The following is a 15,354-nucleotide window of genomic DNA, read 5'->3' as shown; positions in this document are numbered from 1 at the left end:
ATGACTGTGACACTGTGACCATGAATATGACTTTGCCTCTGTGACTTTGTGACACTGTGACTGTGACTGAGACACTTTGACTGTGACACTGTGTCTCTATGACTCTGTGACACTGTGACACTATGACTGTGACTCTGTGACTGTGAATTTTACTCTATGACTCTGTGACTCTGCGACTCTGACTTTGTGACACTGTGACAGTGACTGAGACTCTTTGACTGTGACGCTGTGCCTCTATGACTCTATGACACTGTGACACAGTGACTATGACTCTGTGACTCTGTGACTCTGTGACTCTGTGACTATTACTCTGTGACTCTGTGATTCTGTGACTCTGACACTGTGACACAGTGACGGTGACTCTGTGACCCTGTGACTCTGTGACTGTGACTCTGTGACTGTTACTGCGACTCTGTGACTGTGACTCTGACTCTGTGACTAAGTGACTGTAAATCTGACTCTGACTCTGACTCTGTGAGTCTGTGACTTTGTGACACTGTGACTGAAACCCTTTGACTGTCACACTGAGACTCTGTGACACAGTGACCCTGTGACTCTGTGAATCTGTGACTCTGTGACTATTACTCTGTGACCCTGTGACTCTGTGACTCTGTGACTATTACTCTGTGACTCTGTGATTCTGTGACTCTGACACTGTGACACAGTGACTATGACTCTGTGACCCTGTGACTCTGTGACTATTACTCTGTGACTCTGTGATTCTGTGACTCTGACACTGTGACACAGTGACTGTGACTCTGTGACCCTGTGACTCTGTGACTGTGACTCTGTGACTGTTACTGCGACTCTGTGACTGTTACTCTGACTCTGTGACTAAGTGACTGTAAATCTGACTCTGACTCTGTGAGTCTGTGACTTTGTGACACTGTGACTGAAACCCTTTGACTGTCACACTGAGACTCTGTGACACAGTGACCCTGTGACTCTGTGAATCTGTGACTCTGTGACTATTACTCTGTGACTCTGTGACTCTGACACTGTGGCACAGTGACTGTTACTCTGTGACTGTTTCTTTGTGAGTCTGTGACTCTGTGACTGTGATGTGACTCTGTGTACTAAGCAACCATGACTAAGACTTTATGAATGTGACACTGTGACTGTGAATATGACTCTGTGACTCTGTGACTGTGACTCTAACTCTGTGACTCTGTGACTTTGTGACATGGACTGTGGCTGAGACACTGACTGTGACACTGTGTGTCTATGACTGTGACACTGTGACACAGTGAGCCTGTGACTCTGTGACTCTAACACTGTGACTGTGAATTTGACTCTGACTGTGACTCTGTGACTCTGATATCGTGACACTGTGACTGTGACTGAGACTCTTCGACTGTGACACTGAGACTCTGTGACACTGTGACCCTGTGACTCTGTGACACTGTGACACTGTGACTGTGACTCTGACTCTGTGACTCTGTGACACTGTGACACTCTGTCTGTGACTGAGACACTTTGACTGTGACACTGTGTATCTATGAGCCTGTGACTCTCTGACTCTATGACTGTGACTCCGTGACTCTGTGACTCTGACTCTGTGACCCTGTGACTGTTTAATGTGTATCTGTGACTCTGTGCCTCTGATTTTGTGACACTGTGACTGTACTCAGACTCCTTGACTGTGACTCTGTGGCTGTGAACCTGTGACATATTGACTGTGACTCTGTGACTGTGACTCTGACTCTTTGACTCTGTGAGTATTAATGTGACTCTCTATCTCTGTGATTCTGCAATTGTGTGACTCTGTGACTCTGACTCTGTGTCTCTATGAATCTATTACTGAGACTCTGTGACTGTGATTCTTACTCTGTGACGCTGTGACTGTGACTGAGACCCTTTGACTGTCACACTGAGACTCTTTGACACAGTGAGCCTGTGACTCTGTGACACTGTGACACTGTGAATATGACTCTGTTACTCTGACTCTGTGACTCTGATTATGTGACCGTGAATCTGTGGCTCTGTTACTCTGTGACTCTGTGACTGTTAATGTGACTCTGTGACTCTGACTCTGTGACCCTGTGACTTTGTGACACTGTGACTGTGACTGAGACTTGACTGTTACACTGTCTCTCTGACTCTGTGACTCTGTGACTTTGTGACACTGTCTCTGTGTCTTTCTGAGTCTGTGACTGTGACTCTGTGACTGTTATTGTGACTCTGTGACTACGTAACTATGACTGAGACTCTATGATTGTGACTCTGTGATTCTGTGACTGTGACTCTGTGACTCTGACTCTGTGACTCTGTGACTGCTAATACGACTCTGTGACTCTGATTCTGTGACTCTGTGACTTTGTCACGCTGTTACTGTGACTGAGACTCTTTGACTGTCACACTGAGACTCTGTGACACTGTGAGTCTGTGAATCTGTGACTGTGACTCTGTGACTTTGTGACACTGTGACTGTGACTGAGACTCTTTGACTGTGGCACTGTGTCTTTATGACTCAGTGAGTCATTGACTATGACATTGTGCCTCTGTGACTCTGTGACACAGTGACTGTGTCTGTGTGACTATGTGACTTTGTGACTGTGACTCTCTGACTGTGACTATGTGATCTGTACGTTTTTAGGCTTACATTTTATAAGCCTACATTTTTAGGCCTACTTTTTCAGGCCTACTTTTTTAGAAGGTGAGGTTCGAACAGCGGTGACTCTTCAGATGATTCAACTGGGTTTGTTCTTGGGGCTGGTTGTTCTGAGACCCAAGTTCTAGATCCCATTTCCTGAACACGGAGAGATTCCTTGGTTTATGTTTTTGCTTTTATAGTAAAAACATTGTAGCATAAACTTGGAATTTGTTCTTATCTGGGTAGAGTCTCATTCTCAGTGTTTGACTGTTTCTATCATTTGGGTGAGGGGGGGATATAGCAGGTATTCGTAGGCCTCAAATCTGAGGGTTTTTGCACACTAAAGATTAAGACCAAATAAATATGAAAGAACGAAGTGGCAGTTCAATGAGTATGTGGAATCTCAACAAGTTTTCAAGTGTCGTAAATATTTCCTAAAATATCGCAGTGCTTTCAAGATTACTTTAAAGCACTTAATGCAGTTTCTGGTAATTAAGACCTTTTATTTGGTTTCTTTTTGGTCTGTTGCAGGGCTCCAAAATAACACAAAACCCTTGTAACTGCTTTCAAATGACATTTCTACTGCTATTTTCAGTCAATACGGCATATATTTTATGACATATTATGTATTTTGGTGCTTTCGTGGCTGAACATGGCAAAGACTTGATCACAGTGCTTGGGCTTCCACAAAGAAACACTCTTCTAAAGAGATTTTAGTTGTGTTTTCCTCAGATGACTAATTAGAGTGATTAGTCACCAAATACAAATGTGATTTTGGTGTGGTTTATTTTTCAGTTGCACTGAATGCACCTGGAGAGAAGAGTTTATGCATAAGAATAAATTTCCACATTCCTTAGGCAATCAGAACATAAAGTTTGATGTTCAAGCTTTAGAATCTGGTTTCACTGCTTGTTGTTGTTTCCGGATGCTTTATTTAAGTTCTGATCACCTTTATTTCTCCTTCTAGAAGTCAAAAGGAGCCAGTGAGCGGAACATCAAAAGCAGTATGTAAAAACATAATCTCACCCTTTTTCCTACACACCGTGCTGAATTTTAACCAACACAGCCTTGTATGAATTTTCCAAGCATTAACATAATGTATTTTCCAGTAAATGTTTAAAATATTGGACTCAACAAGGTAAAAAGTGAGTCACGCTGTTGTTGTGAGGACAGCTCTGTGCAGCTCCGTGCTTCCTTGTTGTGCCCTTAAGTACTTGGGGATTTGTTCCTAAAACTGTGTAATTGCAGTGATTTTGTTGGGGCCCCTCTGAGTAAAAAAATGTCTTTAATAGATTGCTGTGAATTTAAATATCATTGCTACACAACTATGAATTTACATTTGGGAAAGATGTGGTGTTTTTCTTCAGGTTTGCAAACACTGTTAATCTGCTACTAAAATATTGTATAAATGCGAAACACAAGGAAACACTTGACTGGTTTGGATCTGGATCTGGATTTGCCGCTTTTGTCGAATACTATGTGTCACTCACTTGGTTTTTATATTTTGTCTTGATTTTAATGTAAATTGCATTTATTGTATTGCAACTAAAACAGATGAGTTTTTATTTCTTGAAAACAGTTATTTTTCTCTCTCTCTTTTTTTGTTTTTTTTTTTTTTTTTTACTAGCATGTGTATCCACACAAAATCAGTCTTCATAAATACAGTTTATTTGGCTTTTTTCCATGTTTCTGTATGTACTTCAAAGCAGAAGTTAGTCTGATAGGAATAAATCACTGGAAAGTTTGTCCATAATTGTGGAACAGTAAGACAACAACATTTGAATTTGTTACAGATTTGTTGTGCTGCTGTCCCGCTGTCCCGCTGTTACTACGCTCTGTCTTGAATGTACAATTGAACATGTGTCTAATTTTTTGTGAACAGATCAATGACTCTCCTGCATCTCTTTCTCTGGCACACCTTATTAAGGTATTACAATAGAATATAAGGTATAAATTCTTGTCAAATACTTTAATAATTTCTGGAAGAGAAAATTAAAAGAAACCAACCAAACCAAATCTGAGAGGAAAAAGCTGGGGAGAGTGACAGCTTTGAAATAATGTAATTATTTTTCTGTGTTGTGCTTTCTTAAGGTCCAAGTCTCCCTGTAGTGCTTTGTCTTACCCTAGAAGTTCGTATACCCACTGCAAGTCACGATCAGGTTCTTCCTGTGCTCGCTCCAGCTCTCGATCACGGAGTCGTTCCCGTTCCCATTCCTACTCGCCATTGCTGCCATCTCCAAGAAGAGGCAAAGGGAAGAGTCATAACTATCGTTCTAGGTCAAAGTTGCATGGTGATCACCACTCATGGTCAAGGTGTTCTTAAAAGACATGAAGCGAGATGAGGCCAGCCCCATCGCTGAGGAACTGGCCGAAGAGCTCCGGCCCCTATTTGACTCTGTCAGAGCCTGTCAGGCTCTTTCAGGCTTTTTCATGCTCTGTCAGGTCCGTTTGGGCTCTGTTGGTCTCTGTCAGGCTTTGAAAGGACCTGTTGGGCTCTGTTGGGCCCTGCTGGGCTCTGTCAAGCCTTGTCAGGCTCTTTCGGTCTTTGTTGGGCTCTATCAGGCTCTGTCGAGCGCTGTCTGGCTCTGTTGGGCCCTGTTGGGCTTAGCCAGGATCTGTCAAGCCTTGTCAGGCTGTGTCGGGCTCTGTTGGGCTCTGTCAGGCTGTGTCAGGCTCTGTTGGCTTTGTTGGGCCCTGTCCAGGTTTGAGGCTTTGTACAGGCCCTGCCAGGCTTTGTCAGGTGTTGTCAGGCTCTCTCATGCTCTATCGGGCTCTGTTGAATCCTCTTGGGCTTTTTTGGGCCCTGTCAGGTGCTATGGGGTTTTGTCAGGCTCTGTCCAGCCCTGTCAGACTTTGTCTGGCTTTGTCAGGCTTTGTCAGTTGCTGTTGGGCTTTGTTGTGCTCTGTCAGTCACTGTTGGGCTTTGTTGGGCTCTGCTGGGCTTTGTCAGTCTCTGTCGGTCTTTATTGGGCTTTATCAGACTTTGTCTAGCTCTGTCAGGCTCTGTTGGGCTCTGTCAGGCCCGGTTAGTCTCTTTCAGGCTTTATTGGGCTTTCTTCAGCTCTGTTGGGCTTTACCAGGCCCTGTTGGGCTCTGTCAGGCTCTGTTGGGCTTTGTCAGATTTTTCTGGGCTCTGTTGGGCTCTACAGGTCTTTGTCGGGCTTTATTGGGCTTTGTCAGTCTTTGTCAGGCCCTGTCAATCTCTTTTTGGCAAAGCTCAACTTTTGGCAAAGCTCAACACAGCCCAACAAACCTTGAAAGAGCCTGACAGAGCCCGACACAGCCCGACAGAGCCAGAGCCCGACAAAGACCAACAAAGCCCGACAGATCCTGACAAAACCCAACAGAGCCCAATAAAGCCTGACAAAGACCTATAGAGCCTTACAGAGCCCAAAAAAGTCTGACAGAGCTCGACAGGGCTTGACCAAGCCTGACAAATCCCAATAAAGCCCAACAAAGCCCCTTAAAGCCCGACAGAGCCCCCAAAAGCCGAAGAGAGCCCAACAAAGCCTAGCAGAGACCAACAGAGACCAACAAAGCTCAAACAAGACCAACAGAGCCTGACAGAGGCTGACAGAGGCCAACAGAGCCCAACAGGGCTGGACAAAGTCCAGCAGAGCCCAACAGAGCCCAACAAAGCCCCAAAGAGACCATCAGAGCCTGACAGCCAGGCAAAGTCTGACAGGGCCGGACAGAGCCCGACAAAGCCCAATAAAGACCGAGAGAGCCTGACAAAGCTTCAGAAAGCCCCACAAAACCCCATGGAGCCTGACAGAGCTTGAAAAATCCCAACAGATCCTGACAGGGCCCAACAGTGCCTGACAGAGCTTAAGAGAGCTCAACAAGGCCTGACAAAGCCTGACAGACCCCAACAGGGCCCAACAGAGCCCGACAGAGCCCAACAAAGCCCGACAGAGCCCGACAGGTCCTGACAGGGCCTGACAGAGCCCAACAAATCCTGAAAGCACCCAACAAAGCCTGAAAGCACCCGGAAGACCCCCAATAGAGTCCAAGAGGACATGAAAAAGCCTGACAGAGCTTGACAGAGTCCGACAGGGCCCAACAGAGCCTGACAGAGTTTCACAAAGCCTGACAGGGCCCAAAGAACCTGATCATGACTTGCAGTGGGTATATGAACTTCTAGGGTAAGACAAAGCACTACAGGGAGACTTGGACCTTCAAAAAACACAACACAGAAAAAACCAATTACATTATTTCAAAGCAAGCACTCTCCCCAGATTTTTTTCCTCTCAGATTTGGTTTGGTTAGGGTTTTTTTTCTCTTCCAGACAGCAAGTCCCAAGGGCTATAGTGCAGTATCACATAGCAAGAAAACATGATTTAGCCTGCAGACAGTCACTCCTGATTTTAAAATGCTAGTCTAGTCTGTTTAACTTTACTACTTATTTGGCAATTTGTAGAGGATGCAAAGCACTTGTACTGCAGTCCTATATACTATTTAATCCTATGTACTATTTAATCCTCCATACTGTTTAATCAAAACTTCCAGCCAGATGTCCCTGCAAAATCTTGCACCTACCCTGATCTCTGACCAGGAACGGTGACCACATGTTGATCAAATCACCTCTAAAAGCTTCTAAACTCAGTTTCTAGAAACATGACAGATCCTGGCACCATGACTAATAGAGAGCTCTTCAGACTCCTGCCCAAGGGATTTGGGGGATAGAAAACATCAGCTGCCCTGATTCTTTTTTTTTTTTTTTTTTTTTTTTTTTTTTTTTTTTTCCCACAAACTTTCCCTTTATTATTTTTTGAAGAGTCATTTCACATTATTCCACATATGTTCATTAGCATCATTCCTCCTGTAAATGTCCTTCACCAGCTGAAAACTTCTTTACAAACAAGTCTGATGTTTTAATTCCTAAGTTAACCATGTCAGCAAAAGACTAGTGGAAGTCACCAGTCTGCAGTCCATGTTAAAATCTCTCTGGGTATCCATGTGAGAGAAAAGAAAAATGAAATGAGGACAGTTTCTCTGACCATATTTGAGCTATAAATCACACAGGAAACTCCTGTCCCTGCAAACCCTGAAGTCATCCAATCCACCCAATGACAGAGATGTGGAATGGAACTCCTCTGGCTTCTCCTAGACAATCTTCTTCTCCATTACAGACATATAAAGCAGTTACTTGGAAAATGAATATGTACACTCCTTTGGACTCCTTTCCTATTCCATCAATTCCTGGGAACAGGCTAAAAAGATTTGTGGTATTACGAACAGAAATCCAGACGTCTCTCACCGTAAGACCCACACTTGCAATGATATTTCATTGATTACTTTAACTAGCAAAAGCATTTAATCCTCTCCTTTTGCCAAGCATAAGGGCTGCAAGGCAAGGCAAGGAAAGGCTAGGCTGCAGGACATTTATTTGCTTTATATTTTCTACCACATCCACCTTCAGAGCAGGAGGAAAGCCATCAGACCTTATGGATTAAGCCCAAACAAAACCCCCAGCTACTTGAGACACTTAGACTAAGCCTAAAATGCAAAGATCTCTCCATAAAGATGGTTTTTATACTGTACTTCCACAATCTGCTGGCAGTACAAAAAAATAAGCTGCAGATCACCTTAGGCTGAATCATGGTGGTTTGGTGCAGGGATCATGCATATCATGGGAATATTTCACCATTTCTGCTCTGGTTTTAAGTGTATTACACCAAAACACCCACCTGATGACATCATTTCAACAGCAAAGGCAGCAATTGGCAGAATTCAGCTTCTTTGGGGAACTGAGAAATTGCTGAGCTGACACCAAGTCCTGCAGTGTCCCTGTCACCTGCAGAGTCACCGCATCCTCACCACGGTAGCGGGCATTGTGACCAAGGTTCTATGTCAGCTGGGTGTGGCAGCCGAGTGCCCCCTAGGGGAGGGGGAGCCTGTCAGCCCAGCCTGTCACTGCCTGCTGTCCCTGCTGTCACCAGCCAGGCCTCTGAAAACTGGCCAAACCATGCCCAGAGTTGGGGCGAAAGTGGCCCAAAGTCTCCAAGAGACAAGTTGGGAAGAAAGATATGGGACAGAGGGAGAAAGCGAAGGGAGCAGCAGAAAGGGAAGGAAGAATAAAAAGTAGTGTTGGGCTGCAGGAGTGAAATGGAGGATTTGAAAGAAAAGAGGCAGGAAGCAGGGGAGTGAGAGAAAAGGAAAGAAGAGAGGTGTCTTGGTTTTGTTAAAAACAAGTTTCTCTTTCAGTGAATTTTGCCTGTCAGCTAAAGGCTTCATGTTAACTGCATTTTCCTGGAGAACCAGACACATGTTTTGGTAAACCTAGCAATGGAATGCAAACTTATTGATAAGCATGGATGGACATCTCGTGAGAGGGGCGACGAGAAACAAGTGACCAAGAAACTGACCAACTGTGTATAACATTCCATTCACGTGAATAGTTCAAATAAAAGTGGGAGATCACAAGGATCTCACCCCTTTTTGCCTTTTTGCCTTTGCTTTTTCCCTTCTGCTTATGGCCGACATTAGGAGAGGACCTTGCTAGTCGTCCCTGCGAACTGAGGCCTAGTGAGAGACTGAATCCAGCTCCAGTTGGCTGCAGAGTCTAATCCAGGACTTTGGTTGCCGGCTCTGCAGTTGCTGAGACTTTCAAGATTGGTTTTGTATATTTTGTATTATTTTCTCTATTCTTATTAGTAGCATTAGTAAAACATCTTTAATTTTTCCAACTCTCTTCTCTCTGTCCTTCTTTCCCTCCCGATCGCCTGTCCTGAGTCGGAAGCGGGGAGAGAGAGGGGCAAAAAGAGGGAAGTGGGGGGCGAGAGGAGGTTAATAATACATCTGCCAGGGTTTTATTGTCACCACGCAATCTTAACCCTCGACACCAAGCAGTGGCAGAAATGTAATAAATCACAAGTCCTAAATATTACGGAACGGTCTTGGGAATTCACCCATAGTCCATCTGGTGTGAAAACATAGCTTTTTGAGATGTTTATCTTTATATCCAGCAGGATGGGGGAGAGAATCAGAAGACTTAAAGTGATAAAACTCAGTGGCTGACAGTTTAATCAGGAAAGTAAAAGCCACGTACACAAGCAAACTGACACTGGCACCACTGGCACTGCCACTGGCACTGCAACCGGCACCTCTGTCCCTGTGGTGCCTCCTCCTGCCGCACCCCTGGGGCTCCGGCCAGCCCAGGGGCTCCTCCTGCATCTCCTGCACCGCGGCAGTGACCAGGGACCCGCCAGCACATGGTGGTGGTGACCTGGGGCCGGTGCTGCAGTGGGATGGCCGGTAGCCATGGAGCCCGGGTAGCACTGTGGGGGTCACGGAGGCACCACAAAAGGCAGTTTTAGGCAGACAACAAGTTCCAAAACAGACTTTATTCTAGGTTGAAAAGCATAGCAAATAAACTAGAAACAGGGTTTATACAATTATTTAGCACTCCAACAACATAAAATTCAGCTTTGGATATCAGTTGTGGAGATTATTTGGGTATGACAACATAAGAACAACAAGGATCAACAATGTGCCTGCATTCACTCACAAGAAATAAAACTAGAGGCCTCTCACTCGTGGGTGCCCCGAAGAAACAATCACTCACCTGGGCTGGGTGAAGGCTCTCACTTGCCTGGGGTAGGCAAGGACTCATTCCAGGATATATCCAGTAGAGAAAAATAACCACCCAGCACAGGAGAAGGTGAGGCGCTCTCAGTCCCAGGCAGTCTCCTCAGACAGCGTCCCAGTCTAAGGGGAGGGCTCCAGTTCACAGACCCACTGCTCTGAGAAGACCACTCCAAGGGGCTCTTCGGTGGGGGCCCCACTTTATAGTCTGGTCAGATGTGTCTGTGGGCATTTCAACATGGTCCAGAAGCTTCTCAGCTTCTCTGGGCACCTTCTTTGCTGAGGACCCTGTCACCGACAAAGGGTCCCACCCCTCCTGTCCCCCCAGCTGGTGGAGGTGAAGTCACCCTGCCCGGGGTAGGGGAGGACGTGACTGTGAGCGCCTTGGTACCACCCTTGGTGTGTACGTGGGGACACGTACAGTGGGACACAAAAGGTGCTAAGGAGCCATCACCTGCCCCGTTGAAGGCTCCGGATCATGGGGGGATGTGCAACTGCCACAGTGGGACATTGTGACATCACTGGTGACATCACAAAGGGCCCCTGCCCAGGCACCCCTATAAAAGCGGGGCCGGGTTGCAGAGCTGCATCCTCTGGCAGGACAGGGCGGCGGCCAGCCCACCATGGCCCGGTACCGGCGAAGCAGGAGCCGCAGCCGCCGCCGCGGCCAGCGCCGCTACCGGAGCCGCTCTCACCACCGCTATGGGCAGAGCCGACGCCGGCGGTACAGGAGGAGCCGCCGCCGGCGGGGGACACGGCGCCGGTGCCGCTGAGCCAACCACAGCACTGGCGTCTGCGGAACCGGCAGAGCCTTGGCCACCACCACCACCTCACCAGTGCACCACCACGGCTCCACCAATAAAACTGGAATGATGGCACAAGGAGTGCGTGTGTCTCTGGTGTCCCTGTGGGCCAGTTGTGTGTCCCATGGGTACGTGTCTATGCTGGGGGCATGTATCCCTCTCTGACATGTCCAGGACAAGCACATGTCTCCAGGGATGGAGCTGCTCCAACCTCCCTGCTCCTGTGCTGGGTCTGACTCGTTCCCATGACCCAGCCCACCTCCATCTCCCAGCCAGTCTCTGTGACCCAGGCCATCTATGTCCCAGCTTATCTCTGTGTCCTAGCCCACCTCGGTGTCCCAGTCCATCTCCATGTCCCAGCCAATCTCTGCATCCCCAGCCTATCTCCATTTCCCTGCCCACCTGCCAGAGATGCCCTGACCATTCAGGACAAGGATCCTGGACCTTCCTGTGGCCCCAGGGGAGACGCCCACCGCAGTGCCCCAGGAGGGTGGGGCTGCAGCTTTTGTTGACTTTTGTTCACTTTTGAGAGAGACCTTTGGAGGAGTCAGGTGGGAATCAGGAGCTCCCTGCTGCAGGTTCCCTGCACACTGCCTTTTAGGCAGTTTCATTTACAGACAAACTATTAAACTCCACTACTTCATCAGATGAAGTGGAAAGATCAAATGCAGATCTTCGGAATATCACTTTGTGGAGCAACAGTGTCTAAATTCATGGCATCTATTCAAGACAAAGATATGCTCAGAGGTGCCCCAACAATATCACTTCTGTTACACAGTTTTAGGAACAAATACCCAAATATTTCATTGCAAGAAAAGGGATCTTTTAGCTGCACAGAAGTGCCCTCCAAACATATGGGATGTATTGGTTTGGGTATTTGTTTGAACCCCCAAGTCAGAAGTAAGAAACAGCACCAAGTTTAACAATAACGGTTTCTCAGTGGTTTTTGGTAACTTTTTCAAAAACCATTAGGCAAAAAAAAGCATTGAAAACAAGAGCTGAGTGACACAATGTGAAAATGGCAAAAACTACACTCCAAACAATTTTTATTGCAAGAAACAGAAATCACACAGCAAGCTATACAAACATACATGTTACCGGCTCTAGACAGACAGATGCAGCCCATGGCAGCACGTTCAGCTGTGCAAACCTTGAACCCACATGATCTAAAAACGATCTGACGTTATCTGTACAACACAAAGTCATACCGGAAGTATTCTGGCACGTTCAATATGAAATACAATGTGTTGCTGGGCACAAGCACCAATATTCACATCAGAACTGTGCAAACCATGGCATTACTCACTTTGGATTTACAACACAGCCTATGTTTTACTGGAAAATACACTATGTTAATGTTTGGAAAATTAATACACAGCTACATTGTTTAGAATTCAGTGTAGTGTTGTCACGGAGGCACCCGAGGTTAGTTTAAGGGACAAGAGGGTCCAAAACAACTTTCATTAACTGGTGAGAAACAGGGTTTTAGCACTGCAAAAGTGACTTGAATACAGGTTCAGATATCAGTTGAGGAAAATTATTAAGGGGCAGCAACTAATACAGCAGGCGGTCCACAGAGTGCATGCACATGGCTTCACCAAAAACAATGCTGGAGCTGCCCCTGAGTCCGGGAAGAGCACACACTTGCCTGAACACAGTGTGGGATTATTTTAAAGGGATACACGTACTCGTAGTGAATATGGAAAGTGTACACTCGCGATTCTGCGAGGGTCAATTTATAAGACACTTGCAATCCTGCGAGGAGAAATACACGTGCAAATGTGCACGGAATATTACACGTGCTTATGTGGAAGCACGGGAGGAAAATACACTCGTGGTTCTGCGAGGGTTAATTTATACACGTGCTTGTATTGAGCACGGAAAGTACGCATGCAAATGTGCATGGAAAGCTACACGTGCTTATGTGGAAGCATGGGAGGAAAGTACACCCATGATTATGCGAGGATTAATTTTACACTTGCTCGTACTGAGCACGGAAAGTACGCGTGTATATGTGCACGGAAAGTATAAATATACTCGCAATCCTGTGAGAAGAAATTTTACTCACACCTGTGGCGGCAAGGCAAGCGGAGTCTCCATCCCGGGTGGGGGGGCGGGCAGTTGGGCTCTCGGTGGCAGCATCTTGCTCGTGCTCCAAGAGAACCGTGACAATGGGCAGAGTCTCGACGAGAGTCCCGTTTTTTATATTGGCTGATCAGATCTGACTGTAGGCATTCCAGAAGCTTCTCTGCACCCCCACACTGGCTGTGGGGTGCCCCTGAAGCTTCCAAACATCCCCCACACTGGCCGCGGGTGCCCAGCGGCTCCCTGGCGCCTCGGTGCTCCCTTCTCCTAACGGCCCTGGCCAGGCGCTCTGGGGCCAAACAAAAGAAGCCACAGTACTTGAGTTTCTAGGAAACAACAGTGACAGTCTAGACACTTCAAAGTGCAAAGAAATAACCAAGAAATGTTTAGAACAGTGTTTAGTTGTGGAAGCTCAAGTGCCGTGTTCAGATATCTACCATGTTAAGCCATGAAAGTGCTGAGATACAAAATATGTTACAAATACTGTAGTGACTAAAAATAGGGGTAGAAATGTCACTTGAAAGGAGTTCTTAGGGTTTGTGGCCCACAGAACATGTGATACCTGGATGGTATTGGACTAGATGAGCTTTGAAGGTCCCTCCCAACTCAAACTATTCTGTGATTTGATAAGTCTATGACAGGGAAGCTCTGTGTGTGTGTGTCCGTGTCCATGTTGCCACTGCTGTGCCAGCACCTGTGCACTTGCATCTTCTCTGGCCACGCCATGGCCATGAGCAGAGTGTCTGAGGGAGCCTGGACACCCAGGGTGTCCAGGACACCTGCTTCCCACCTGCCGCGTGCCCCCAGATATGGGCAGATTACGTGAAAGTGGAGTGTTCCCCCATGAGGCTGCAGGAGGGGAAGGGCAGATGGTGCCAGCCCTTGGGGTACATTGTGTTTTAAGGCACCACAGGAAACAGATTCTTTGTGGGGCTCTGGTGAGAACCATCCCCCAAGGAACACAGTCTGATGTTGGGGCAGGAGAGGAGCGCGGACAGACAGCATGGACCCCGGGGTCCTCTGCCCGGCTCGGGGAGGGGTGGTTGTTCCCTGGACGATGGGCTCAGCACTCCTGGGCTCACAGGACACGTCAGAGCCCCATGCTGGGGCCTAGTGCCTTCCTGGACCCCAACACACACCCTTCTCTGGAGTACATGTCGTCACAGACTAGGAAGGCATGTTGGGGCCTCAGACACTGCAGAGAATCTCCCAGGGATGTGTGGCCCAGCTCCATCACCGTGGGAGTGGGAGAACCTGGTTCTCTGGTATAAGCCTCTGTGGGTCTTCTCCGATGAGGACCTCCGTCCTTGTCTCTGGGCTGCACTTGTCCCTCCTCTCCAAAGCCCTCACACTGCTGATGGCTGAATTCAACCTCTCACCAGAAATCTATGACAGTCTGCAAAGCTCCACAGGGAGCTTTCTGTGCTGAAGATTCTCGTTATCTTGTCCACTCAAGGATGCTGCTAGACGCTGCAGAGCCTCTTATCTTTGCGGTGTTTGCTCTCTTCAGTAAGGCCCTGTTTCTAATACAACAGGTAAAGCTCTAAGCTAGGCACTTGCTACGTGTTTAAACCTTTAGGTGTTATTTCCCTCTATCAACACAGCCAGTGATCGTGACACGTCCAGCAATTGGGACATGGTGTCCTCATTCCTTCATCACCTCACTCGCTGGCTGCAGTAGCACTAAGGGCCTGTGGATTCCACACCTGGAGTGTTCTGTCCTGTCACAGAGGAAAAGTCTTGGCTGCTGAGAACAGGTTCCATTTTAAAGTCGCTGAAGAGAAGTTTCCGCTTCCTGGAATCTCAAAACAGCAGCAGCTCTAACGAACGTGACAGACCATGGGCCACGTGAGTTTCTCAATATCTGTTCTGATCAGTTTTATCTAGTCATTATTAATGCCAGAAAGAGGTGGAAAGATAAAGATGATGGGTTGTGCTGGACAGAATTACATAATTTTTGCCAAATAAAGAACTATAGCGTAGTATATGCTGAGAGAAGGGCTATTGGTAACAACTCTGCAGAAATGGTCTGGGGATTGTGGGTGACTGTGGGCTAAACATGAGTAAATATCAGCGTGTTTTGTTCTTTCTGAAATTAAAAAAAAAAAAAAAAAAAGAGGTGAATCACTCCAGACTGTGCCACAATTGTGTCAGTACAAGGTCTGCAAGATATTCAATGCACGATACTCGGTGCTGGTGATATCGCGGTGGAAGTGTCTGCCCAGCTGGTGGCACCGAAGTGTCAGGCAGGAGGATTAGAGCCCAGCAAGAGGTGACCAAGAGAGC

The sequence above is a fragment of the Streptopelia decaocto genome, assembly GCF_964273445.1.
Source record: "Streptopelia decaocto genome assembly, contig: HAP1_SCAFFOLD_110, whole genome shotgun sequence".
NCBI classification, from domain to species: domain Eukaryota; kingdom Metazoa; phylum Chordata; class Aves; order Columbiformes; family Columbidae; genus Streptopelia; species Streptopelia decaocto.
Note: the sequence above shows the minus strand (reverse complement) of the source record.